Raw genomic sequence first — 26182 nt, 5'->3', positions numbered from 1 at the left:
CAAGACAAGCCAGTAAGGATCAACATAGGCTGAAGGAGAAAATAGAAAAAGAAGGAATAGAAAAAGAAGAAATATAAACTGCAGAAGGAAGGGAAATTGAAGAAGAAGAAAAGGAAGTAAAGAAAAAGATTATGGAAAAGGTAGTAGAGAACAAGGTGTTTAATCGAAGGCCACCCATGTTCAGTTGCATTCGTTTACAAAAGCGACAACAATGTTGTAAGCCAAAGATTGGTGGAGAAACTCAAGTTACCAACAAGCTTTCATCCAAATCAAGCTAGGATCAAATGCAGTACATGACAATGTGTGAAAGAAGTATTATGTGATATCGCTCCCACGAACTCTTGTCATCTTCTTTTGCGATGGGCATGGCTTCATTTTAAAACGGTCAATCTTGATGAAGGTTCCCTTTATTTGAGGCATGAGGGACATGAAATGAAGTTGAAATTTATGACACCAAGACAAGCCAAGAAGGATCAACATACGTTGAAGGAGAAAATAGAAAAAGAAAGAATAGAAAAAGAAGAAATATAAACTGCAGAAGGAAGGGAAATTGAAGAAAAAGAAAAGGAAGTAAAGAAAAAGATTATGGAAAAGGTAGTAGAGAATAACGTGTTTTATCGAAGGCCACCCATGTTCAGTTGCATTCGTTTACGAAAGCGACAACAATGTTGTAAGCCAAAGATTGGTGGAGAAACTCAAGTTAGCAACAAGCTTTCATCCAAATGAAGCAAGGATCAAATTCAATACATGACAATGTGTGAAAGAAGTATTATGTGATATCGCTCCTACGAACTCTTCTCATCTTCTTTTGAGATGGGGATGGCTTCATTTTAAAACGGTCAATCTTAATGAAGGTTCCCTTTATTTGAGGCATGAGGGACATGAAATGAAGTTGAAATTTATGACACCAAGACAAGCCAAGAAGGATCATCATACGTTGAAGGAGAAAATAGAAAAAGAAAGAATAGAAAAAGAAGAAATATAAACTGCAGAAGGAAGGGAAATTGAAGAAAAAGAAAAGGAAGTAAAGAAAAAGATTATGGAAAAGGTAAGTACAGAACAATGCGTTTAATCGAAGGCCACCCATGTTTAGTTGCATTCGTTTACGAATGCGACAACAATGTTGTGAGCCAAAGATTGGTGGAGAAACTCAAGTTACCAACAAGCTTTCATCCAAATCAACCAAGGATCAAATTCAGTACATGACAATGGGTGAAAGAAGTATTATGTGATATTGCTCCCACGAACTCTTGTCATCTTCTTTTGAGATGGGCATGGCTTCATTTTAAAATGGTCAATCTTGATGAACGTTCCCTTTATTTTAGGCATGAGGGACATGAAATGAAGTTGAAATTTATGACACCAAGACAAGCAAGTAAGGATCAACATAGGCTAAAGGAGAAAATAGAAAAAGAAAGAATAGAAAAAGAAGAAATATAAGCTGCAGAAGGAAGGGAAATTGAAGAAAAAGAAAAGGAAGTAAAGAAAAAGATTATGGAAAAGGTAGTAGAGAACAAGGTGTTTAATCGAAGGCCACCCATGTTCAGTTGCATTCGTTTACGAAAGCGACAACAATGTTGTAAGCCAAAGATTGGTGGAGAAACTCAAGTTACCAACAAGCTTTCATCCAAATCAAGCAAGGATCAAATGCAGTACATGACAATGTGTGAAAGAAGTATTATGTGATATCGCTCCCACGAACTCTTCTCATCTTCTTTTGAGATGGGCATGGCTTCATTTTAAAATGGTCAATCTTGATGAATGTTCCCTTTATTTTAGGCATGAGGGACATGAAATGAAGTTGAAATTTATGACACCAAGACAAGCAAGTAAGGATTAACATAGGCTGAAGGAGAAAATAGAAAAAGAAAGAATAGAAAAAGAAGAAATATAAGCTGCAGAAGGAAGGGAAATTGAAGAAAAAGAAAAGGAAGTAAAGAAAAAGATTATGGAAAAGGTAGTAGAGAACAAGGTGTTTAATCGAAGGCCACCCATGTTCAGTTGCATTCATTTACGAAAGCGACAACAATGTTGTAAGCCAAAGATTGGTGGAGAAACTCAAGTTACCAACAAGCTTTCATCCAAATCAAGCAAGGATCAAATGCAGTACATGACAATGTGTGAAAGAAGTATTATGTGATATCGCTCCCACGAACTCTTGTCATCTTCTTTTGAGATGGGCATGGCTTCATTTTAAAACGGTCAATCTTGATGAAGGTTCCCTTTATTTGAGGCATGAGGGACATGAAATGAAGTTGAAATTTATGACACCAAGACAAGCCAAGAAGGATCATCATACGTTGAAGGAGAAAATAGAAAAAGAGAGAATACAAAAAGAAGAAATATAAACTGCAGAAGGAAGGGAAATTGAAGAAAAAGAAAAGGAAGTAAAGAAAAAGATTATGGAAAAGGTAGTAGAGAACAAGGTGTTTAATCGAAGGCCACCCATGTTCAGTTGCATTCGTTTACGAAAGCGACTACAATGTTGTAAGCCAAAGATTGGTGGAGAAACTCAAGTTACCAACAAGCTTTCATCCAAATCAAGCAAGGATCAAATGCAGTACATGACAATGTGTGAAACAAGTATTATGTGATATCGCTCCCACGAACTCTTGTCATCTTCTTTTGAGATGGGCATGGCTTCATTTTAAAACGGTCAATCTTGATGAAGGTTCCCTTTATTTGAGGCATGAGGGACATGAAATGAAGTTGAAATTTATAACACCGAGACAAGCCAGTAAGGATCAACATAGGCTGAAGGAGAAAATAGAAAAAGAAAGAATAGAAAAAGAGGAAATATAAACTGCAGAAGGAAGGGAAATTGAAGAAAAAGAAAAGGAAGTAAAGAAAAAGATTATGGAAAAGGTAGTAGAGAACAAGGTGTTTAATCGAAGGCCACCCATGTTCAGTTGCATTCGTTTACGAAAGCGACTACAATGTTGTAACCCAAAGATTGGTGGAGAAACTCAAGTTACCAACAAGCTTTCATCCAAATCAAGCAAGGATCAAATGCAGTACATGACAATGTGTGAAAGAAGTATTATGTGATATCGCTCCCACGAACTCTTGTCATCTTCTTTTGAGATGGGCATGGCTTCATTTTAAAACGGTCAATCTTGATGAAGGTTCCCTTTATTTGAGGCATGAGGGACATGAAATGAAGTTGAAATTTATAACACCGAGACAAGCCAGTAAGGATCAACATAGGCTGAAGGAGAAAATAGAAAAAGAAAGAATAGAAAAAGAGGAAATATAAACTGCAGAAGGAAGGGAAATTGAAGAAAAAGAAAAGGAAGTAAAGAAAAAGATTATGGAAAAGGTAGTAGAGAACAAGGTGTTTAATCGAAGGCCACCCATGTTCAGTTGCATTCGTTTACGAAAGCGACTACAATGTTGTAACCCAAAGATTGGTGGAGAAACTCAAGTTACCAACAAGCTTTCATCCAATTGAAGCAAGGATCAAATTCAATACATGACAATGTGTGAAAGAAGTATTATGTGATATCGCTCCTACGAACTCTTCTCATCTTCTTTTGAGATGGGCATGGCTTCATTTTAAAACGGTCAATCTTTATGAAGGTTCCCTTTATTTGAGGCATGAGGGACATGAAATGAAGTTGAAATTTATGACAGCAAGACAAGCCAAGAAGGATCATCATACGTTGAAGGAGAAAATAGAAAAAGAGAGAATACAAAAAGAAGAAATATAAACTGCAGAAGGAAGGGAAATTGAAGAAAAAGAAAAGGAAGTAAAGAAAAAGATTATGGAAAAGGTAAGTACAGAACAACGCGTTTAATCGAAGGCCACCCATGTTTAGTTGCATTCGTTTACGAATGCGACAACAATGTTGTGAGCCAAAGATTGGTGGAGAAACTCAAGTTACCAACAAGCTTTCATCCAAATCAACCAAGGATCAAATTCAGTACATGACAATGGGTGAAAGAAATATTATGTGTTATTGCTCCCACGAACTCTTGTCATCTTCTTTTGAGATGGGCATGGCTTCATTTTAAAATGGTCAATCTTGATGAACGTTCCCTTTATTTTAGGCATGAGGGACATGAAATGAAGTTGAAATTTATGACACCAAGACAAGCAAGTAAGGATCAACATAGGCTAAAGGAGAAAATAGAAAAAGAAAGAATAGAAAAAGAAGAAATATAAGCTGCAGAAGGAAGGGAAATTGAAGAAAAAGAAAAGGAAGTAAAGAAAAAGATTATGGAAAAGGTAGTAGAGAACAAGGTGTTTAATCGAAGGCCACCCATGTTCAGTTGCATTCGTTTACGAAAGCGACAACAATGTTGTAAGCCAAAGATTGGTGGAGAAACTCAAGTTACCAACAAGCTTTCATCCAAATCAAGCAAGGATCAAATGCAGTACATGACAATGTGTGAAAGAAGTATTATGTGATATCGCTCCCACGAACTCTTCTCATCTTCTTTTGAGATGGGCATGGCTTCATTTTAAAATGGTCAATCTTGATGAACGTTCCCTTTATTTTAGGCATGAGGGACATGAAATGAAGTTGAAATTTATGACACCAAGACAAGCAAGTAAGGATTAACATAGGCTGAAGGAGAAAATAGAAAAAGAAAGAATAGAAAAAGAAGAAATATAAGCTGCAGAAGGAAGGGAAATTGAAGAAAAAGAAAAGGAAGTAAAGAAAAAGATTATGGAAAAGGTAGTAGAGAACAAGGTGTTTAATCGAAGGCCACCCATGTTCAGTTGCATTCATTTACGAAAGCGACAACAATGTTGTAAGCCAAAGATTGGTGGAGAAACTCAAGTTACCAACAAGCTTTCATCCAAATCAAGCAAGGATCAAATGCAGTACATGACAATGTGTGAAAGAAGTATTATGTGATATCGCTCCCACGAACTCTTGTCATCTTCTTTTGAGATGGGCATGGCTTCATTTTAAAACGGTCAATCTTGATGAAGGTTCCCTTTATTTGAGGCATGAGGGACATGAAATGAAGTTGAAATTTATGACACCAAGACAAGCCAAGAAGGATCATCATACGTTGAAGGAGAAAATAGAAAAAGAGAGAATACAAAAAGAAGAAATATAAACTGCAGAAGGAAGGGAAATTGAAGAAAAAGAAAAGGAAGTAAAGAAAAAGATTATGGAAAAGGTAGTAGAGAACAAGGTGTTTAATCGAAAGCCACCCATGTTCAGTTGCATTCGTTTACGAAAGCGACTACAATGTTGTAAGCCAAAGATTGGTGGAGAAACTCAAGTTACCAACAAGCTTTCATCCAAATCAAGCAAGGATCAAATGCAGTACATGACAATGTGTGAAACAAGTATTATGTGATATCGCTCCCACGAACTCTTGTCATCTTCTTTTGAGATGGGCATGGCTTCATTTTAAAACGGTCAATCTTGATGAAGGTTCCCTTTATTTGAGGCATGAGGGACATGAAATGAAGTTGAAATTTATAACACCGAGACAAGCCAGTAAGGATCAACATAGGCTGAAGGAGAAAATAGAAAAAGAAAGAATAGAAAAAGAGGAAATATAAACTGCAGAAGGAAGGGAAATTGAAGAAAAAGAAAAGGAAGTAAAGAAAAAGATTATGGAAAAGGTAGTAGAGAACAAGGTGTTTAATCGAAGGCCACCCATGTTCAGTTGCATTCGTTTACGAAAGCGACTACAATGTTGTAACCCAAAGATTGGTGGAGAAACTCAAGTTACCAACAAGCTTTCATCCAATTGAAGCAAGGATCAAATTCAATACATGACAATGTGTGAAAGAAGTATTATGTGATATCGCTCCTACGAACTCTTCTCATCTTCTTTTGAGATGGGCATGGCTTCATTTTAAAACGGTCAATCTTTATGAAGGTTCCCTTTATTTGAGGCATGAGGGACATGAAATGAAGTTGAAATTTATGACACCAAGACAAGCCAAGAAGGATCATCATACGTTGAAGGAGAAAATAGAAAAAGAGAGAATACAAAAAGAAGAAATATAAACTGCAGAAGGAAGGGAAATTGAAGAAAAAGAAAAGGAAGTAAAGAAAAAGATTATGGAAAAGGTAAGTACAGAACAACGCGTTTAATCGAAGGCCACCCGTGTTTAGTTGCATTCGTTCACGAAAGCGACATCAATGTTGTAAGCCAAAGATTGGTGGAGAAACTCAAGTTACCAACAAGCTTTCATCCAATTGAAGCAAGGATCAAATTCAATACATGACAATGTGTGAAAGAAGTATTATGTGATATCGCTCCCACGAACTCTTGTCATCTTCTTTTGAGATGGGCATGGCTTCATTTTAAAACGGTCAATCTTGATGAAGGTTCCCTTTATTTGAGGCATGAGGGACATGAAATGAAGTTGAAATTTATGACACCAAGACAAGCCAAGAAGGATCATCATACGTTGAAGGAGAAAATAGAAAAAGAGAGAATACAAAAAGAAGAAATATAAACTGCAGAAGGAAGGGAAATTGAAGAAAAAGAAAAGGAAGTAAAGAAAAAGATTATGGAAAAGGTAGTAGAGAACAAGGTGTTTAATCGAAGGCCACCCATGTTCAGTTGCATTCGTTTACGAAAGCGACTACAATGTTGTAAGCCAAAGATTGGTGGAGAAACTCAAGTTACCAACAAGCTTTCATCCAAATCAAGCAAGGATCAAATGCAGTACATGACAATGTGTGAAAGAAGTATTATGTGATATCGCTCCCACGAACTCTTGTCATCTTCTTTTGAGATGGGCATGGCTTCATTTTAAAACGGTCAATCTTGATGAAGGTTCCCTTTATTTGAGGCATGAGGGACATGAAATGAAGTTGAAATTTATGACACCAAGACAAGCCAAGAAGGATCATCATACGTTGAAGGAGAAAATAGAAAAAGAGAGAATACAAAAAGAAGAAATATAAACTGCAGAAGGAAGGGAAATTGAAGAAAAAGAAAAGGAAGTAAAGAAAAAGATTATGGAAAAGGTAGTAGAGAACAAGGTGTTTAATCGAAGGCCACCCATGTTCAGTTGCATTCGTTTACGAAAGCGACTACAATGTTGTAAGCCAAAGATTGGTGGAGAAACTCAAGTTACCAACAAGCTTTCATCCAAATCAAGCAAGGATCAAATGCAGTACATGACAATGTGTGAAACAAGTATTATGTGATATCGCTCCCACGAACTCTTGTCATCTTCTTTTGAGATGGGCATGGCTTCATTTTAAAACGGTCAATCTTGATGAAGGTTCCCTTTATTTGAGGCATGAGGGACATGAAATGAAGTTGAAATTTATAACACCGAGACAAGCCAGTAAGGATCAACATAGGCTGAAGGAGAAAATAGAAAAAGAAAGAATAGAAAAAGAGGAAATATAAACTGCAGAAGGAAGGGAAATTGAAGAAAAAGAAAAGGAAGTAAAGAAAAAGATTATGGAAAAGGTAGTAGAGAACAAGGTGTTTAATCGAAGGCCACCCATGTTCAGTTGCATTCGTTTACGAAAGCGACTACAATGTTGTAACCCAAAGATTGGTGGAGAAACTCAAGTTACCAACAAGCTTTCATCCAAATCAAGCAAGGATCAAATGCAGTACATGACAATGTGTGAAAGAAGTATTATGTGATATCGCTCCCACGAACTCTTGTCATCTTCTTTTGAGATGGGCATGGCTTCATTTTAAAACGGTCAATCTTGATGAAGGTTCCCTTTATTTGAGGCATGAGGGACATGAAATGAAGTTGAAATTTATAACACCGAGACAAGCCAGTAAGGATCAACATAGGCTGAAGGAGAAAATAGAAAAAGAAAGAATAGAAAAAGAGGAAATATAAACTGCAGAAGGAAGGGAAATTGAAGAAAAAGAAAAGGAAGTAAAGAAAAAGATTATGGAAAAGGTAGTAGAGAACAAGGTGTTTAATCGAAGGCCACCCATGTTCAGTTGCATTCGTTTACGAAAGCGACTACAATGTTGTAACCCAAAGATTGGTGGAGAAACTCAAGTTACCAACAAGCTTTCATCCAATTGAAGCAAGGATCAAATTCAATACATGACAATGTGTGAAAGAAGTATTATGTGATATCGCTCCTACGAACTCTTCTCATCTTCTTTTGAGATGGGCATGGCTTCATTTTAAAACGGTCAATCTTTATGAAGGTTCCCTTTATTTGAGGCATGAGGGACATGAAATGAAGTTGAAATTTATGACAGCAAGACAAGCCAAGAAGGATCATCATACGTTGAAGGAGAAAATAGAAAAAGAGAGAATACAAAAAGAAGAAATATAAACTGCAGAAGGAAGGGAAATTGAAGAAAAAGAAAAGGAAGTAAAGAAAAAGATTATGGAAAAGGTAAGTACAGAACAACGCGTTTAATCGAAGGCCACCCATGTTTAGTTGCATTCGTTTACGAATGCGACAACAATGTTGTGAGCCAAAGATTGGTGGAGAAACTCAAGTTACCAACAAGCTTTCATCCAAATCAACCAAGGATCAAATTCAGTACATGACAATGGGTGAAAGAAATATTATGTGTTATTGCTCCCACGAACTCTTGTCATCTTCTTTTGAGATGGGCATGGCTTCATTTTAAAATGGTCAATCTTGATGAACGTTCCCTTTATTTTAGGCATGAGGGACATGAAATGAAGTTGAAATTTATGACACCAAGACAAGCAAGTAAGGATCAACATAGGCTAAAGGAGAAAATAGAAAAAGAAAGAATAGAAAAAGAAGAAATATAAGCTGCAGAAGGAAGGGAAATTGAAGAAAAAGAAAAGGAAGTAAAGAAAAAGATTATGGAAAAGGTAGTAGAGAACAAGGTGTTTAATCGAAGGCCACCCATGTTCAGTTGCATTCGTTTACGAAAGCGACAACAATGTTGTAAGCCAAAGATTGGTGGAGAAACTCAAGTTACCAACAAGCTTTCATCCAAATCAAGCAAGGATCAAATGCAGTACATGACAATGTGTGAAAGAAGTATTATGTGATATCGCTCCCACGAACTCTTCTCATCTTCTTTTGAGATGGGCATGGCTTCATTTTAAAATGGTCAATCTTGATGAACGTTCCCTTTATTTTAGGCATGAGGGACATGAAATGAAGTTGAAATTTATGACACCAAGACAAGCAAGTAAGGATTAACATAGGCTGAAGGAGAAAATAGAAAAAGAAAGAATAGAAAAAGAAGAAATATAAGCTGCAGAAGGAAGGGAAATTGAAGAAAAAGAAAAGGAAGTAAAGAAAAAGATTATGGAAAAGGTAGTAGAGAACAAGGTGTTTAATCGAAGGCCACCCATGTTCAGTTGCATTCATTTACGAAAGCGACAACAATGTTGTAAGCCAAAGATTGGTGGAGAAACTCAAGTTACCAACAAGCTTTCATCCAAATCAAGCAAGGATCAAATGCAGTACATGACAATGTGTGAAAGAAGTATTATGTGATATCGCTCCCACGAACTCTTGTCATCTTCTTTTGAGATGGGCATGGCTTCATTTTAAAACGGTCAATCTTGATGAAGGTTCCCTTTATTTGAGGCATGAGGGACATGAAATGAAGTTGAAATTTATGACACCAAGACAAGCCAAGAAGGATCATCATACGTTGAAGGAGAAAATAGAAAAAGAGAGAATACAAAAAGAAGAAATATAAACTGCAGAAGGAAGGGAAATTGAAGAAAAAGAAAAGGAAGTAAAGAAAAAGATTATGGAAAAGGTAGTAGAGAACAAGGTGTTTAATCGAAAGCCACCCATGTTCAGTTGCATTCGTTTACGAAAGCGACTACAATGTTGTAAGCCAAAGATTGGTGGAGAAACTCAAGTTACCAACAAGCTTTCATCCAAATCAAGCAAGGATCAAATGCAGTACATGACAATGTGTGAAACAAGTATTATGTGATATCGCTCCCACGAACTCTTGTCATCTTCTTTTGAGATGGGCATGGCTTCATTTTAAAACGGTCAATCTTGATGAAGGTTCCCTTTATTTGAGGCATGAGGGACATGAAATGAAGTTGAAATTTATAACACCGAGACAAGCCAGTAAGGATCAACATAGGCTGAAGGAGAAAATAGAAAAAGAAAGAATAGAAAAAGAGGAAATATAAACTGCAGAAGGAAGGGAAATTGAAGAAAAAGAAAAGGAAGTAAAGAAAAAGATTATGGAAAAGGTAGTAGAGAACAAGGTGTTTAATCGAAGGCCACCCATGTTCAGTTGCATTCGTTTACGAAAGCGACTACAATGTTGTAACCCAAAGATTGGTGGAGAAACTCAAGTTACCAACAAGCTTTCATCCAATTGAAGCAAGGATCAAATTCAATACATGACAATGTGTGAAAGAAGTATTATGTGATATCGCTCCTACGAACTCTTCTCATCTTCTTTTGAGATGGGCATGGCTTCATTTTAAAACGGTCAATCTTTATGAAGGTTCCCTTTATTTGAGGCATGAGGGACATGAAATGAAGTTGAAATTTATGACACCAAGACAAGCCAAGAAGGATCATCATACGTTGAAGGAGAAAATAGAAAAAGAGAGAATACAAAAAGAAGAAATATAAACTGCAGAAGGAAGGGAAATTGAAGAAAAAGAAAAGGAAGTAAAGAAAAAGATTATGGAAAAGGTAAGTACAGAACAACGCGTTTAATCGAAGGCCACCCGTGTTTAGTTGCATTCGTTCACGAAAGCGACATCAATGTTGTAAGCCAAAGATTGGTGGAGAAACTCAAGTTACCAACAAGCTTTCATCCAATTGAAGCAAGGATCAAATTCAATACATGACAATGTGTGAAAGAAGTATTATGTGATATCGCTCCCACGAACTCTTGTCATCTTCTTTTGAGATGGGCATGGCTTCATTTTAAAACGGTCAATCTTGATGAAGGTTCCCTTTATTTGAGGCATGAGGGACATGAAATGAAGTTGAAATTTATGACACCAAGACAAGCCAAGAAGGATCATCATACGTTGAAGGAGAAAATAGAAAAAGAGAGAATACAAAAAGAAGAAATATAAACTGCAGAAGGAAGGGAAATTGAAGAAAAAGAAAAGGAAGTAAAGAAAAAGATTATGGAAAAGGTAGTAGAGAACAAGGTGTTTAATCGAAGGCCACCCATGTTCAGTTGCATTCGTTTACGAAAGCGACTACAATGTTGTAAGCCAAAGATTGGTGGAGAAACTCAAGTTACCAACAAGCTTTCATCCAAATCAAGCAAGGATCAAATGCAGTACATGACAATGTGTGAAACAAGTATTATGTGATATCGCTCCCACGAACTCTTGTCATCTTCTTTTGAGATGGGCATGGCTTCATTTTAAAACGGTCAATCTTGATGAAGGTTCCCTTTATTTGAGGCATGAGGGACATGAAATGAAGTTGAAATTTATAACACCGAGACAAGCCAGTAAGGATCAACATAGGCTGAAGGAGAAAATAGAAAAAGAAAGAATAGAAAAAGAGGAAATATAAACTGCAGAAGGAAGGGAAATTGAAGAAAAAGAAAAGGAAGTAAAGAAAAAGATTATGGAAAAGGTAGTAGAGAACAAGGTGTTTAATCGAAGGCCACCCATGTTCAGTTGCATTCGTTTACGAAAGCGACTACAATGTTGTAACCCAAAGATTGGTGGAGAAACTCAAGTTACCAACAAGCTTTCATCCAATTGAAGCAAGGATCAAATTCAATACATGACAATGTGTGAAAGAAGTATTATGTGATATCGCTCCTACGAACTCTTCTCATCTTCTTTTGAGATGGGCATGGCTTCATTTTAAAACGGTCAATCTTTATGAAGGTTCCCTTTATTTGAGGCATGAGGGACATGAAATGAAGTTGAAATTTATGACACCAAGACAAGCCAAGAAGGATCATCATACGTTGAAGGAGAAAATAGAAAAAGAGAGAATACAAAAAGAAGAAATATAAACTGCAGAAGGAAGGGAAATTGAAGAAAAAGAAAAGGAAGTAAAGAAAAAGATTATGGAAAAGGTAAGTACAGAACAACGCGTTTAATCGAAGGCCACCCGTGTTTAGTTGCATTCGTTCACGAAAGCGACATCAATGTTGTAAGCCAAAGATTGGTGGAGAAACTCAAGTTACCAACAAGTTTTCATCCAATTGAAGCAAGGATCAAATTCAATACATGACAATGTGTGAAAGAAGTATTATGTGATATCGCTCCCACGAACTCTTGTCATCTTCTTTTGAGATGGGCATGGCTTCATTTTAAAACGGTCAATCTTGATGAAGGTTCCCTTTATTTGAGGCATGAGGGACATGAAATGAAGTTGAAATTTATGACACCAAGACAAGCCAAGAAGGATCATCATACGTTGAAGGAGAAAATAGAAAAAGAGAGAATAGAAAAAGAAGAAATATAAACTGCAGAAGGAAGGGAAATTGAAGAAAAAGAAAAGGAAGTAAAGAAAAAGATTATGGAAAAGGTAAGTACAGAACAACGCGTTTAATCGAAGGCCACCCGTGTTTAGTTGCATTCGTTCACGAAAGCGACATCAATGTTGTAAGCCAAAGATTGGTGGAGAAACTCAAGTTAGCAACAAGCTTTCATCCAAATGAAGCAAGGATCAAATTCAATACATGACAATGTGTGAAAGAAGTATTATGTGATATTGCTCCCACGAACTCTTGTCATCTTCTTTTGAGATGGGAATGGCTTCATTTTAAAATGGTCAATCTTGATGAACGTTCCCTTTATTTTAGGCATGAGGGACATGAAATGAAGTTGAAATTTATGACACCAAGACAAGCCAAGAAGGATCAACATAGGCTGAAGGAGAAAATAGAAAAAGAAAGAATAGAAAAAGAAGAAATATAAGCTGCAGAAGGAAGGGAAATTGAAGAAAAAGAAAAGGAAGTAAAGAAAAAGATTATGGAAAAGGTAGTAGAGAACAAGGTGTTTAATCGAAGGCCACCCATGTTCAGTTGCATTCGTTTACGAAAGCGACAACAATGTTGTAAGCCAAAGATTGGTGGAGAAACTCAAGTTACCAACAAGCTTTCATCCAAATCGAGCAAGGATCAAATGCAGTACATGACAATGTGTGAAAGAAGTATTATGTGATATCGCTCCCACGAACTCTTGTCATCTTCTTTTGAGATGGGCATGGCTTCATTTTAAAACGGTCAATCTTGATGAAGGTTCCCTTTATTTGAGGCATGAGGGACATGAAATGAAGTTGAAATTTATGACACCAAGACAAGCCAAGAAGGATCAACATACGTTGAAGGAGAAAATAGAAAAAGAAATAATAGAAAAAGAAGAAATAAAAACTGTAGAAGAAAGGGAAATTGAAGAAAAAGAAAAGGAAGTAAAGAAAAAGATTATGGAAAAGGTAGTAGAGAACAAGGTGTTTAATCGAAGGCCACCCATGTTCAGTTGCATTCGTTTACGAAAGTGACTACAATGTTGTAAGCCAAAGATTGGTGGAGAAACTCAAGTTACCAACAAGCTTTCATCCAAATCAAGCAAGGATCAAATGCAGTACATGACAATGTGTGAAAGAAGAATTATGTGATATCGCTCCCACGAACTCTTCTCATCTTCTTTTGAGATGGGCATGGCTTCATTTTAAAACGGTCAATCTTGATGAAGGTTCCCTTTATTTGAGGCATGAGGGACATGAAATGAACTTGAAATTTATAACACCGAGACAAGCCAGTAAGGATCAACATAGGCTGAAGGAGAAAATAGAAAAAGAAAGAATAGAAAAAGAGGAAATATAAACTGCATAAGGAAGGGAAATTGAAGAAAAAGAAAAGGAAGTAAAGAAAAAGATTATGGAAAAGGTAGTAGAGAACAAGGTGTTTAATCGAAGGCCACCCATGTTCAGTTGCATTCGTTTACGAAAGCGACTACAATGTTGTAACCCAAAGATTGGTGGAGAAACTCAAGTTACCAACAAGCTTTCATCCAATTGAAGCAAGGATCAAATTCAATACATGACAATGTGTGAAAGAAGTATTATGTGATATCGCTCCTACGAACTCTTCTCATCTTCTTTTGAGATGGGCATGGCTTCACTTTAAAACGGTCAATCTTGATGAAGGTTCCCTTTATTTGAGGCATGAGGGACATGAAATGAAGTTGAAATTTATGACACCAAGACAAGCCAAGAAGGATCATCATACGTTGAAGGAGAAAATAGAAAAAGAGAGAATACAAAAAGAAGAAATATAAACTGCAGAAGGAAGGGAAATTGAAGAAAAAGAAAAGGAAGTAAAGAAAAAGATTATGGAAAAGGTAAGTACAGAACAACGCGTTTAATCGAAGGCCACCCGTGTTTACTTGCATTCGTTCACGAAAGCGACATCAATGTTGTAAGCCAAAGATTGGTGGAGAAACTCAAGTTAGCAACAAGCTTTCATCCAAATGAAGCAAGGATCAAATTCAATACATGACAATGTGTGAAAGAAGTATTATGTGATATTGCTCCCACGAACTCTTGTCATCTTCTTTTGAGATGGGCATGGCTTCATTTTAAAATGGTCAATCTTGATGAACGTTCCCTTTATTTTAGGCATGAGGGACATGAAATGAAGTTGAAATTTATGAGACCAAGACAAGCCAAGAAGGATCAACATAGGCTGAAGGAGAAAATAGAAAAAGAAAGAATAGAAAAAGAAGAAAGATAAGCTGCAGACGGAAGGGAAATTGAAGAAAAAGAAAAGGAAGTAAAGAAAAAGATTATGGAAAAGGTAGTAGAGAACAAGGTGTTTAATCGAAGGCCACCCATGTTCAGTTGCATTCGTTTACGAAAGCGACAACAATGTTGTAAGCCAAAGATTGGTGGAGAAACTCAAGTTACCAACAAGCTTTCATCCAAATCGAGCAAGGATCAAATGCAGTACATGACAATGTGTGAAAGAAGTATTATGTGATATCGCTCCCACGAACTCTTGTCATCTTCTTTTGAGATGGGCATGGCTTCATTTTAAAACGGTCAATCTTGATGAAGGTTCCCTTTATTTGAGGCATGAGGGACATGAAATGAAGTTGAAATTTATGACACCAAGACAAGCCAAGAAGGATCAACATACGTTGAAGGAGAAAATAGAAAAAGAAATAATAGAAAAAGAAGAAATAAAAACTGTAGAAGAAAGGGAAATTGAAGAAAAAGAAAAGGAAGTAAAGAAAAAGATTATGGAAAAGGTAGTAGAGAATAACGCTTTTTATCGAAGGCCACCCATGTTCAGTTGCATTCGTTTACGAAAGCGACAACAATGTTGTAAGCCAAAGATTGGTGGAGAAACTCAAGTTACCAACAAGCTTTCATCCAAATGAAGCAAGGATCAAATTCAATACATGACAATGTGTGAAAGAAGTATTATGTGATATCGCTCCCACGAACTCTTCTCATCTTCTTTTGAGATGGGCATGGCTTCATTTTAAAACGGTCAATCTTGATGAAGGTTCCCTTTATTTGAGGCATGAGGGACATGAAATGAAGTTGAAATTTATAACACCAAGACAAGCCAGTAAGGATCAACATAGGCTGAAGGAGAAAATAGAAAAAGAAAGAATAGAAAAAGAGGAAATATAAACTGCAGAAGGAAGGGAAATTGAAGAAAAAAAAAGGAAGTAAAGAAAAAGATTATGGAAAAGGTAGTAGAGAACAAGGTGTTTAATCGAAGGCCACCCATGTTCAGTTGCATTCGTTTACGAAAGCGACTACAATGTTGTAACCCAAAGATTGGTGGAGAAACTCAAGTTACCAACAAGCTTTCATCCAAATCAAGCAAGGATCAAATGCAGTACATGACAATGTGTGAAAGAAGTATTATGTGATATCGCTCCCACGAACTCTTGTCATCTTCTTTTGACATCGGCATGGCTTCATTTTAAAACGGTCAATCTTGATGAAGGTTCCCTTTATTTGAGGCATGAGGGACATGAAATGAAGTTGAAATTTATGACACCAAGACAAGCCAAGAAGGATCAACATACGTTGAAGGAGAAAATAGAAAAAGAAAGAATAGAAAAAGAAGAAATATAAACTGCAGAAGGAAGGGAAATTGAAGAAAAAGAAAAGGAAGTAAAGAAAAAGATTATGGAAAAGGTAGTAGAGAATAACGCGTTTTATCAAAGGCCACCCATGTTCAGTTGCATTCGTTTACGAAAGCGACAACAATGTTGTAAGCCAAAGATTGGTGGAGAAACTCAAGTTACCATCAAGCTTTCATCCAAATCAAGCAAGGATCAAATTCAGTACATGATAATGTGTGAAAGAAGTATTATGTGATATTGCTCCCACGAACTCTTGTCATCTTCTTTTGAGATGGGCATGGCTTGATTTTACAACGGTCAATCTTGATGAAGGTTCTCTTGATTTGAGGCATGAGGGACATGAAATGAAGTTGAAATTTATGACACCAAGAGAGCCAAGAAGGATCAACATACGTTGAAGGAGAAAATAGAAAAAGAAAGAATAGCAAAAGAAGAAATATAAACTGCAGAAGGAAGGGAAATTGAAGAAAAAGGACAGGAAGTAAAGAAAAAGATTATGGAAAAGGTAGTAGAGAAACAAGGTCTTTAATCGAAGGCTACCCATGTTAAGTTGCATTCGTTTACGAAAGCGACAACAATGTTGTAAGCCAAAGATTGGTGGAGAAACTCAAGTTACCAACAAGCTTTCATCCAAATCAAGCAAGGATCAAATTCAGTACATGACAATGTCTGAAAGAAGTATTATGTGATATTGCTCCCACGAACTCTTGTCATCTTCTTTTGAGATGGGCATGGCTTCATTTTAAAACGCTCAATCTTGATGAACGTTCCCTTTATTTGAGGCATGAGGGACATGAAATGAAGTTGAAATTTATGACACCAAGACAAGCCAGTAAGGATCAACATAGGCTGAAGGAGAAAATAGAAAAAGAAAGAATAGAAAAAGAAGAAATATAAACTGCAGAAGGAAGGGAAATTGAAGAAAAAGAAAAGGAAGTAAAGAAAAAGATTATGGAAAAGGTAAGTACAGAACAACGCGTTTAATCGAAGGCCACCCACGTTTAGTTGCATTCGTTTACGAAAGCGACAACAATGTTGTAATCCAAAGATTGGTGGAGAAACTCAAGTTACCAACAAGCTTTCATCCAAATCAAGCAAGGATCAAATTCAGTACATGACAATGTGTGAAAGAAGTATTATGTGATATTGCTCCCACGAACTCTTGTCATCCTCTTTTGAGATGGGCATGGCTTCATTTTAAAACGGTCAATCTTGATGAAGGTTCCCTTTATTTGAGGCATGAGGGACATGAAATGAAGTTGAAATTTATAACACCAAGACAAGCCAGTAAGGATCAACATAGGCTGAAGGAGAAAATAGAAAAAGAAAGAATAGAAAAAGAGGAAATATAAACTGCAGAAGGAAGGGAAATTGAAGAAAAAGAAAAGGAAGTAAAGAAAAAGATTATGGAAAAGGTAGTAGAGAACAAGGTGTTTAATCGAAGGCCACCCATGTTCAGTTGCATTCGTTTACGAAAGCGACTACAATGTTGTAACCCAAAGATTGGTGGAGAAACTCAAGTTACCAACAAGCTTTCATCCAAATCAAGCAAGGATCAAATGCAGTACATGACATTGTGTGAAAGAAGTATTATGTGATATCGCTCCCACGAACTCTTGTCATCTTCTTTTGAGATGGGCATGGCTTCATTTTAAAACGGTCAATCTTGATGAAGGTTCCCTTTATTTGAGGCATGAGTGACATGAAATGAAGTTGAAATTTATGACACCAAGACAAGCCAAGAAGGATCAACATACGTTGAAGGAGAAAATAGAAAAAGAAAGAATAGAAAAAGAAGAAATATAAACTGCAGAAGGAAGGGAAATTGAAGAAAAAGAAAAGGAAGTAAAGAAAAAGATTATGGAAAAGGTAGTAGAGAACAAGGTGTTTAATCGAAGGCCACCCATGTTCAGTTGCATTCGTTTACGAAAGCGACAACAATGTTGTAAGCCAAAGATTGGTGGAGAAACTCAAGTTACCAACAAGCATTCATCCAAATGAAGCAAGGATCAAATTCAATACATGACAATGTGTGAAAGAAGTATTATGTGATATCGCTCCTACGAACTCTTCTCATCTTCTTTTGAGATGGGCATGGCTTCATTTTAAAACGGTCAATCTTGATGAAGGTTCCCTTTATTTGAGGCATGAGGGACATGAAATGAAGTTGAAATTTATGACACCAAGACAAGCCAAGAAGGATCATCATACGTCGAAGGAGAAAATAGAAAAAGAAAGAATAGAAAAAGAAGAAATATAAACTACAGAAGGAAGGGAAATTGAAGAAAAAGAAAAGGAAGTAAAGAAAAAGATAATGGAAAAGGTAGTAGAGAACAAGGTGTTTAATCGAAGGCCACCCATGTTCAGTTGCATTCGTTTACGAAAGCGACAACAATGTTGTAAGCCAAAGATTGGTGGAGAAACTCAAGTTACCAACAAGTTTTCATCCAAATCAAGCAAGGATCAAATTCAGTACATGACAATGTGTGAAAGAAGTATTATGTGATATTGCTCCCACGAACTCTTGTCATCTTCTTTTGAGATGCGCATGGCTTCATTTTAATACAGTCAATCTTGATGAACGTTCCCTTTATTTGAGGCATGAGGGACATGAAATGAAGTTGAAATTTATGACACCAAGACAAGCCAGTAAGGATCAACATAGGCTGAAGGAGAAAATAGAAAAAGAAAGAATAGAAAAAGAAGAAATATAAACTGCAGAAGGAAGGGAAATTGAAGAAAAAGAAAAGGAAGTAAAGAAAAAGATTATGGAAAAGGTAGTAGAGAACAAGGTGTTTAATCGAAGGCCACCCATGTTCAGTTGCATTCGTTTACGAAAGCGACTACAATGTTGTAACCCAAAGATTGGTGGAGAAACTCAAGTTACCAACAAGCTTTCATCCAAATCAAGCAAGGATCAAATGCAGTACATGACATTGTGTGAAAGAAGTATTATGTGATATCGCTCCCACGAACTCTTGTCATCTTCTTTTGAGATGGGCATGGCTTCATTTTAAAACGGTCAATCTTGATGAAGGTTCCCTTTATTTGAGGCATGAGTGACATGAAATGAAGTTGAAATTTATGACACCAAGACAAGCCAAGAAGGATCAACATACGTTGAAGGAGAAAATAGAAAAAGAAAGAATAGAAAAAGAAGAAATATAAACTGCAGAAGGAAGGGAAATTGAAGAAAAAGAAAAGGAAGTAAAGAAAAAGATTATGGAAAAGGTAGTAGAGAACAAGGTGTTTAATCGAAGGCCACCCATGTTCAGTTGCATTCGTTTACGAAAGCGACAACAATGTTGTAAGCCAAAGATTGGTGGAGAAACTCAAGTTACCAACAAGCATTCATCCAAATGAAGCAAGGATCAAATTCAATACATGACAATGTGTGAAAGAAGTATTATGTGATATCGCTCCTACGAACTCTTCTCATCTTCTTTTGAGATGGGCATGGCTTCATTTTAAAACGGTCAATCTTGATGAAGGTTCCCTTTATTTGAGGCATGAGGGACATGAAATGAAGTTGAAATTTATGACACCAAGACAAGCCAAGAAGGATCATCATACGTCGAAGGAGAAAATAGAAAAAGAAAGAATAGAAAAAGAAGAAATATAAACTGCAGAAGGAAGGGAAATTGAAGAAAAAGAAAAGGAAGTAAAGAAAAAGATTATGGAAAAGGTAGTAGAGAACAAGGTGTTTAATCGAAGGCCACCCATGTTCAGTTGCATTCGTTTACGAAAGCGACAACAATGTTGTAAGCCAAAGATTGGTGGAGAAACTCAAGTTACCAACAAGTTTTCATCCAAATCAAGCAAGGATCAAATTCAGTACATGACAATGTGTGAAAGAAGTATTATGTGATATTGCTCCCACGAACTCTTGTCATCTTCTTTTGAGATGCGCATGGCTTCATTTTAATACAGTCAATCTTGATGAACGTTCCCTTTATTTGAGGCATGAGGGACATGAAATGAAGTTGAAATTTATGACACCAAGACAAGCCAGTAAGGATCAACATAGGCTGAAGGAGAAAATAGAAAAAGAAAGAATAGAAAAAGAAGAAATATAAACTGCAGAAGGAAGGGAAATTGAAGAAAAAGAAAAGGAAGTAAAGAAAAAGATTATGGAAAAGGTAGTAGAGAACAAGGTGTTTAATAGAAGGCCACCCATGTTCAGTTGCATTCGTTTACGAAAGCGACAACAATGTTGTAAGCCAAAGATTGGTGGAGAAACTCAAGTTACCAACAAGCTTTCATCCAAATGGAGCAAGGATCAAATTCAATACATGACAATGTGTGAAAGAAGTATTATGTGATATCGCTCCCACGAACTCTTCTCATCTTCTTTTGAGATGGGCATGGCTTCATTTTAAAACGGTCAATCTTGATGAAGGTTCCCTTTATTTGAGGCATGAGGGACATGAAATGAAGTTGAAATTTATGACACCAAGACAAGCCAAGAAGGATCAACATAGGCTGAAGGAGAAAATAGAAAAAGAAAGAATAGAAAAGAAGAAATATAAGCTGCAGAAGGAAGGGAAATTGAAGAAAAAGAAAAGGAAGTAAAGAAAAAGATTATGGAAAAGGTAGTAGAGAACAAGGTGTTTAATCGAAGGCCACCCATGTTCAGTTGCATTCGTTTACGAAAGCGACAACAATGTTGTAAGCCAAAGATTGGTGGAGAAACTCAAGTTACCAACAAGCTTTCATCCAAATCGAGCAAGGATCAAATGCAGTACATGACAATGTGTGAAAGAAGTATTATGTGATATCGCTCCCACGAACTCTTGTCATCTTCTTTTGAGATGGGCATGGCTTCATTTTAAAACGGTCAATCTTGATGAAGGTTCCCTTTATTTGAGGCATGAGGGACATGAAATGAAGTTGAAATTTATGACACCAAGACAAGCCAAGAAGGATCAACATACGTTGAAGGAGAAAATAGAAAAAGAAATAATAGAAAAAGAAGAAATAAAAACTGTAGAAGAAAGGGAAATTGAAGAAAAAGAAAAGGAAGTAAAGAAAAAGATTATGGAAAAGGTAGTAGAGAATAACGCTTTTTATCGAAGGCCACCCATGTTCAGTTGCATTCGTTTACGAAAGCGACAACAATGTTGTAAGCCAAAGACTGGTGGAGAAACTCAAGTTACCAACAAGCTTTCATCCAAATGAAGCAAGGATCAAATTCAATACATGACAATGTGTGAAAGAAGTATTATGTGATATCGCTCCCACGAACTCTTCTCATCTTCTTTTGAGATAGGCATGGCTTCATTTTAAAACGGTCAATCTTGATGAAGGTTCCCTTTATTTGAGGCATGAGGGACATGAAATGAAGTTGAAATTTATAACACCAAGACAAGCCAGTAAGGATCAACATAGGCTGAAGGAGAAAATAGAAAAAGAAAGAATAGAAAAAGAGGAAATATAAACTGCAGAGGGAAGGGAAATTGAAGAAAAAGAAAAGGAAGTAAAGAAAAAGATTATGGAAAAGGTAGTAGAGAACAAGGTGTTTAATCGAAGGCCACCCATGTTCAGTTGCATTCGTTTACGAAAGCGACTACAATGTTGTAACCCAAAGATTGGTGGAGAAACTCAAGTTACCAACAAGCTTTCATCCAAATCGAGCAAGGATCAAATGCAGTACATGACAATGTGTGAAAGAAGTATTATGTGATATCGCTCCCACGAACTCTTGTCATCTTCTTTTGAGATGCGCATGGCTTCATTTTAATACAGTCAATCTTGATGAACGTTCCCTTTATTTGAGGCATGAGGGACATGAAATGAAGTTGAAATTTATGACACCAAGACAAGCCAGTAAGGATCAACATAGGCTGAAGGAGAAAATAGAAAAAGAAAGAATAGAAAAAGAAGAAATATAAACTGCAGAAGGAAGGGAAATTGAAGAAAAAGAAAAGGAAGTAAAGAAAAAGATTATGGAAAAGGTAGTACAGAACAAGGTGTTTAATAGAAGGCCACCCATGTTCAGTTGCATTCGTTTACGAAAGCGACAACAATGTTGTAAGCCAAAGATTGGTGGAGAAACTCAAGTTACCAACAAGCTTTCATCCAAATGGAGCAAGGATCAAATTCAATACATGACAATGTGTGAAAGAAGTATTATGTGATATCGCTCCCACGAACTCTTCTCATCTTCTTTTTAGATGGGCATGGCTTCATTTTAAAACGGTCAATCTTGATGAAGGTTCCCTTTATTTAAGGCATGAGGGACATGAAATGAAGTTGAAATTTATGACACCAAGACAAGCCAGTAAGGATCAACATAGGCTGAAGGAGAAAATAGAAAAAGAAAGAATAGAAAAAGAAGAAATATAAACTGCAGAAGGAAGGGAAATTGAAGAAAAAGAAAAGGAAGTAGAGAAAAAGATTATGGAAAAGGTAGTAGAGAACAAGTGTTTAATCGTAGGCCACCCATGTTCAGTTGCATTCGTTTACGAAAGCGACAACAATGTTGTAAGCCAAAGATTGGTGCAGAAACTCAGGTTACCAACAAGCTTTCATCCAAATCAAGCAAGGATGAAATTCAATACATGACAATGTGTGAAAGAAGTATTATGTGATATCGCTCCCACGAACTCTTGTCATCTTCTTTTGACATCGGCATGGCTTCATTTTAAAACGGTCAATCTTGATGAAGGTTCCCTTTATTTGAGGCATGAGGGACATGAAATGAAGTTGAAATTTATGACACCAAGACAAGCCAAGAAGGATCAACATACGTTGAAGGAGAAAATAGAAAAAGAAAGAATAGAAAAAGAAGAAATATAAACTGCAGAAGGAAGGGAAATTGAAGAAAAAGAAAAGGAAGTAAAGAAAAAGATTATGGAAAAGGTAGTAGAGAATAACGCGTTTTATCAAAGGCCACCCATGTTCAGTTGCATTCGTTTACGAAAGCGACAACAATGTTGTAAGCCAAAGATTGGTGGAGAAACTCAAGTTACCAACAAGCTTTCATCCAAATCAAGCAAGGATGAAATTCAATACATGACAATGTGTGAAAGAAGTATTATGTGATATTGCTCCCACGAACTCTTGTCATCTTCTTTTGACATCGGCATGGCTTCATTTTAAAACGGTCAATCTTGATGAAGGTTCCCTTTATTTGAGGCATGAGGGACATGAAATGAAGTTGAAATTTATGACACCAAGACAAGCCAAGAAGGATCAACATACGTTGAAGGAGAAAATAGAAAAAGAAAGAATAGAAAAAGAAGAAATATAAACTGCAGAAGGAAGGGAAATTGAAGAAAAAGAAAAGGAAGTAAAGAAAAAGATTATGGAAAAGGTAGTAGAGAATAACGCGTTTTATCGAAGGCCACCCATGTTCAGTTGCATTCGTTTACGAAAGCGACAACAATGTTGTAAGCCAAAGATTGGTGGAGAAACTCAAGTTACCAACAAGCTTTCATCCAAATCAAGCAAGGATTAAATTCAATACATGACAATGTTTGAAAGAAGTATTATGTGATATCGCTCCCACAAGCTCTTGTCATCAGCTTTTGAGATGGGCATGGCTTCATTTTAAAACGGTCAATCTTGATGAAGGTTCCCTTTATTTGAGGCATGAGGGACATGAAATGAAGTTGAAATTTATGACACCAAGAAAGCCAAGAAGGATCAACATACGTTGAAGGAGAAAATAGAAAAAGAAAGAATAGAAAAAGAAGAAATATAAACTGCAGAAGGAAGGAAAATTAAAGAAAAAGAAAAGGAAGTAAAGAAAAAGATTATGGAAAAGGAAGTAGAGAAACAAGGTGTTTAATCGAAGGCACCCATGTTCAGTTGCATTCGTTTACGAAAGCGACAACAATGTTGTAAGCCAAAGATTGGTGGAGAAACTCAAGTTACCATCAAGCTTTCATCCAAATCAAGCAAGAATCAAATTCAGTACATGATAATGTGTGAAAGAAGTATTATGTGATATTGCTCCCACGAACTCTTGTCATCTTCTTTTGAGATGGGCATGGCTTGATTTTACAACGGTCAATCTTGATGAAGGTTCCCTTTATTTGAGGCATGAGGGACATGAAATGAAGTTGAAATTTATGACACCAAGAGAGCCAAGAAGGATCAACATACGTTGAAGGAGAAAATAGAAAAAGAAAGAATAGCAAAAGAAGAAATATAAACTGCAGAAGGAAGGGAAATTGAAGAAAAAGGACAGGAAGTAAAGAAAAAGATTATGGAAAAGGTAGTAGAGAAACAAGGTCTTTAATCGAAGGCTACCCATGTTAAGTTGCATTCGTTTACGAAAGCGACAACAATGTTGTAAGCCAAAGATTAGTGGAGAAACTCAAGTTACCAACAAGCTTTCATCCAAATCAAGCAAGGATCAAATTCAGTACATGACAATGTCTGAAAGAAGTATTATGTGATATTGCTCCCACGAACTCTTGTCATCTTCTTTTGAGATGGGCATGGCTTCATTTTAAAACGCTCAATCTTGATGAACGTTCCCTTTATTTGAGGCATGAGGGACATGAAATGAAGTTGAAATTTATGACACCAAGACAAGCCAAGAAGGATCAACATACGTTGAAGGAGAAAATAGAAAAAGAAAGAATAGAAAAAGAAGAAATATAAACTGCAGAAGGAAGGGAAATTGAAGAAAAAGAAAAGGAAGTAGAGAAAAAGATTATGGAAAAGGTAGTAGAGAACAAGTGTTTAATCGTAGGCCACCCATGTTCAGTTGCATTCGTTTACGAAAGCGACAACAATGTTGTAAGCCAAAGATTGGTGCAGAAACTCAGGTTACCAACAAGCTTTCATCCAAATCAAGCAAGGATGAAATTCAATACATGACAATGTGTGAAAGAAGTATTATGTGATATCGCTCCCACGAACTCTTGTCATCTTCTTTTGACATCGGCATGGCTTCATTTTAAAACGGTCAATCTTGATGAAGGTTCCCTTTATTTGAGGCATGAGGGACATGAAATGAAGTTGAAATTTATGACACCAAGACAAGCCAAGAAGGATCAACATACGTTGAAGGAGAAAATAGAAAAAGAAAGAATAGAAAAAGAAGAAATATAAACTGCAGAAGGAAGGGAAATTGAAGAAAAAGAAAAGGAAGTAAAGAAAAAGATTATGGAAAAGGTAGTAGAGAATAACGCGTTTTATCAAAGGCCACCCATGTTCAGTTGCATTCGTTTACGAAAGCGACAACAATGTTGTAAGCCAAAGATTGGTGGAGAAACTCAAGTTACCAACAAGCTTTCATCCAAATCAAGCAAGGATGAAATTCAATACATGACAATGTGTGAAAGAAGTATTATTTGATATCGCTCCCACGAACTCTTGTCATCCTCTTTTGAGATGGGCATGGCTTCATTTTAAAATGCTCAATCTTGATGAAGGTTCCTTTTATTTGAGGCATGAGGGACATGGAATAAAGTTGAAATTTATGACACCAAGAAAGCCAAGAAGGATCAACATACGTTGAAGGAGAAAATAGAAAAAGAAAGAATAGCAAAAGAAGAAATATAAACTGCAGAAGGAAGGGAAATTGAAGAAAAAGGAAAGGAAGTAAAGAAAAAGATTATGGAAAAGGTAGTAGAGAACAAGGTGTTTAGTCGAAGGCCACCCATGTTCAGTTGCATTCGTTTACGAAAGCGACAACAATGTTGTAAGCTAAAGATTGGTGGAGAAACTCAAGTTACCAACAAGCTTTCATCCAAATCAAGCAAGGATCAAATTCAATACATGACAATGTGTGAAAGAAGTATTATGTGATATCGCTCCCATGAACTTTTCTCATCTTCTTTTGAGATGGGCATGGCTTCATTTTAAAACGGTCAATCTTGATGAAGGTTCCCTTTATTTGAGGCATGAGGGACATGAAATGAAGTTGAAATTTATGACACCAAGAAAGCCAAGAAGGATCAACATACGTTGAGTGAGAAAATAGAAAAAGAAAGAATGGAAAAAGAAGAAATATAAACTGCAGAAGGAAGGGAAATTAAAGAAAAAGAAAAGGAAGTAAAGAAAAAGATTATGGAAAAGGAAGTAGAGAAACAAGGTGTTTAATCGAAGGCACCCATGTTCAGTTGCATTCGTTTACGAAAGCGACAACAATGTTGTAAGCCAAAGATTGGTGGAGAAACTCAAGTTACCATCAAGCTTTCATCCAAATCAAGCAAGGATCAAATTCAGTACATGATAATG

Source organism: Vigna unguiculata, chromosome 6, assembly GCF_037176805.1.
Source record: "Vigna unguiculata cultivar grain cowpea cultivar isolate G323 ecotype 2 chromosome 6, ASM3717680v1, whole genome shotgun sequence".
Classification (NCBI taxonomy): Eukaryota; Viridiplantae; Streptophyta; class Magnoliopsida; order Fabales; family Fabaceae; genus Vigna; species Vigna unguiculata.
This window is presented reverse-complemented; position numbering follows the sequence as displayed.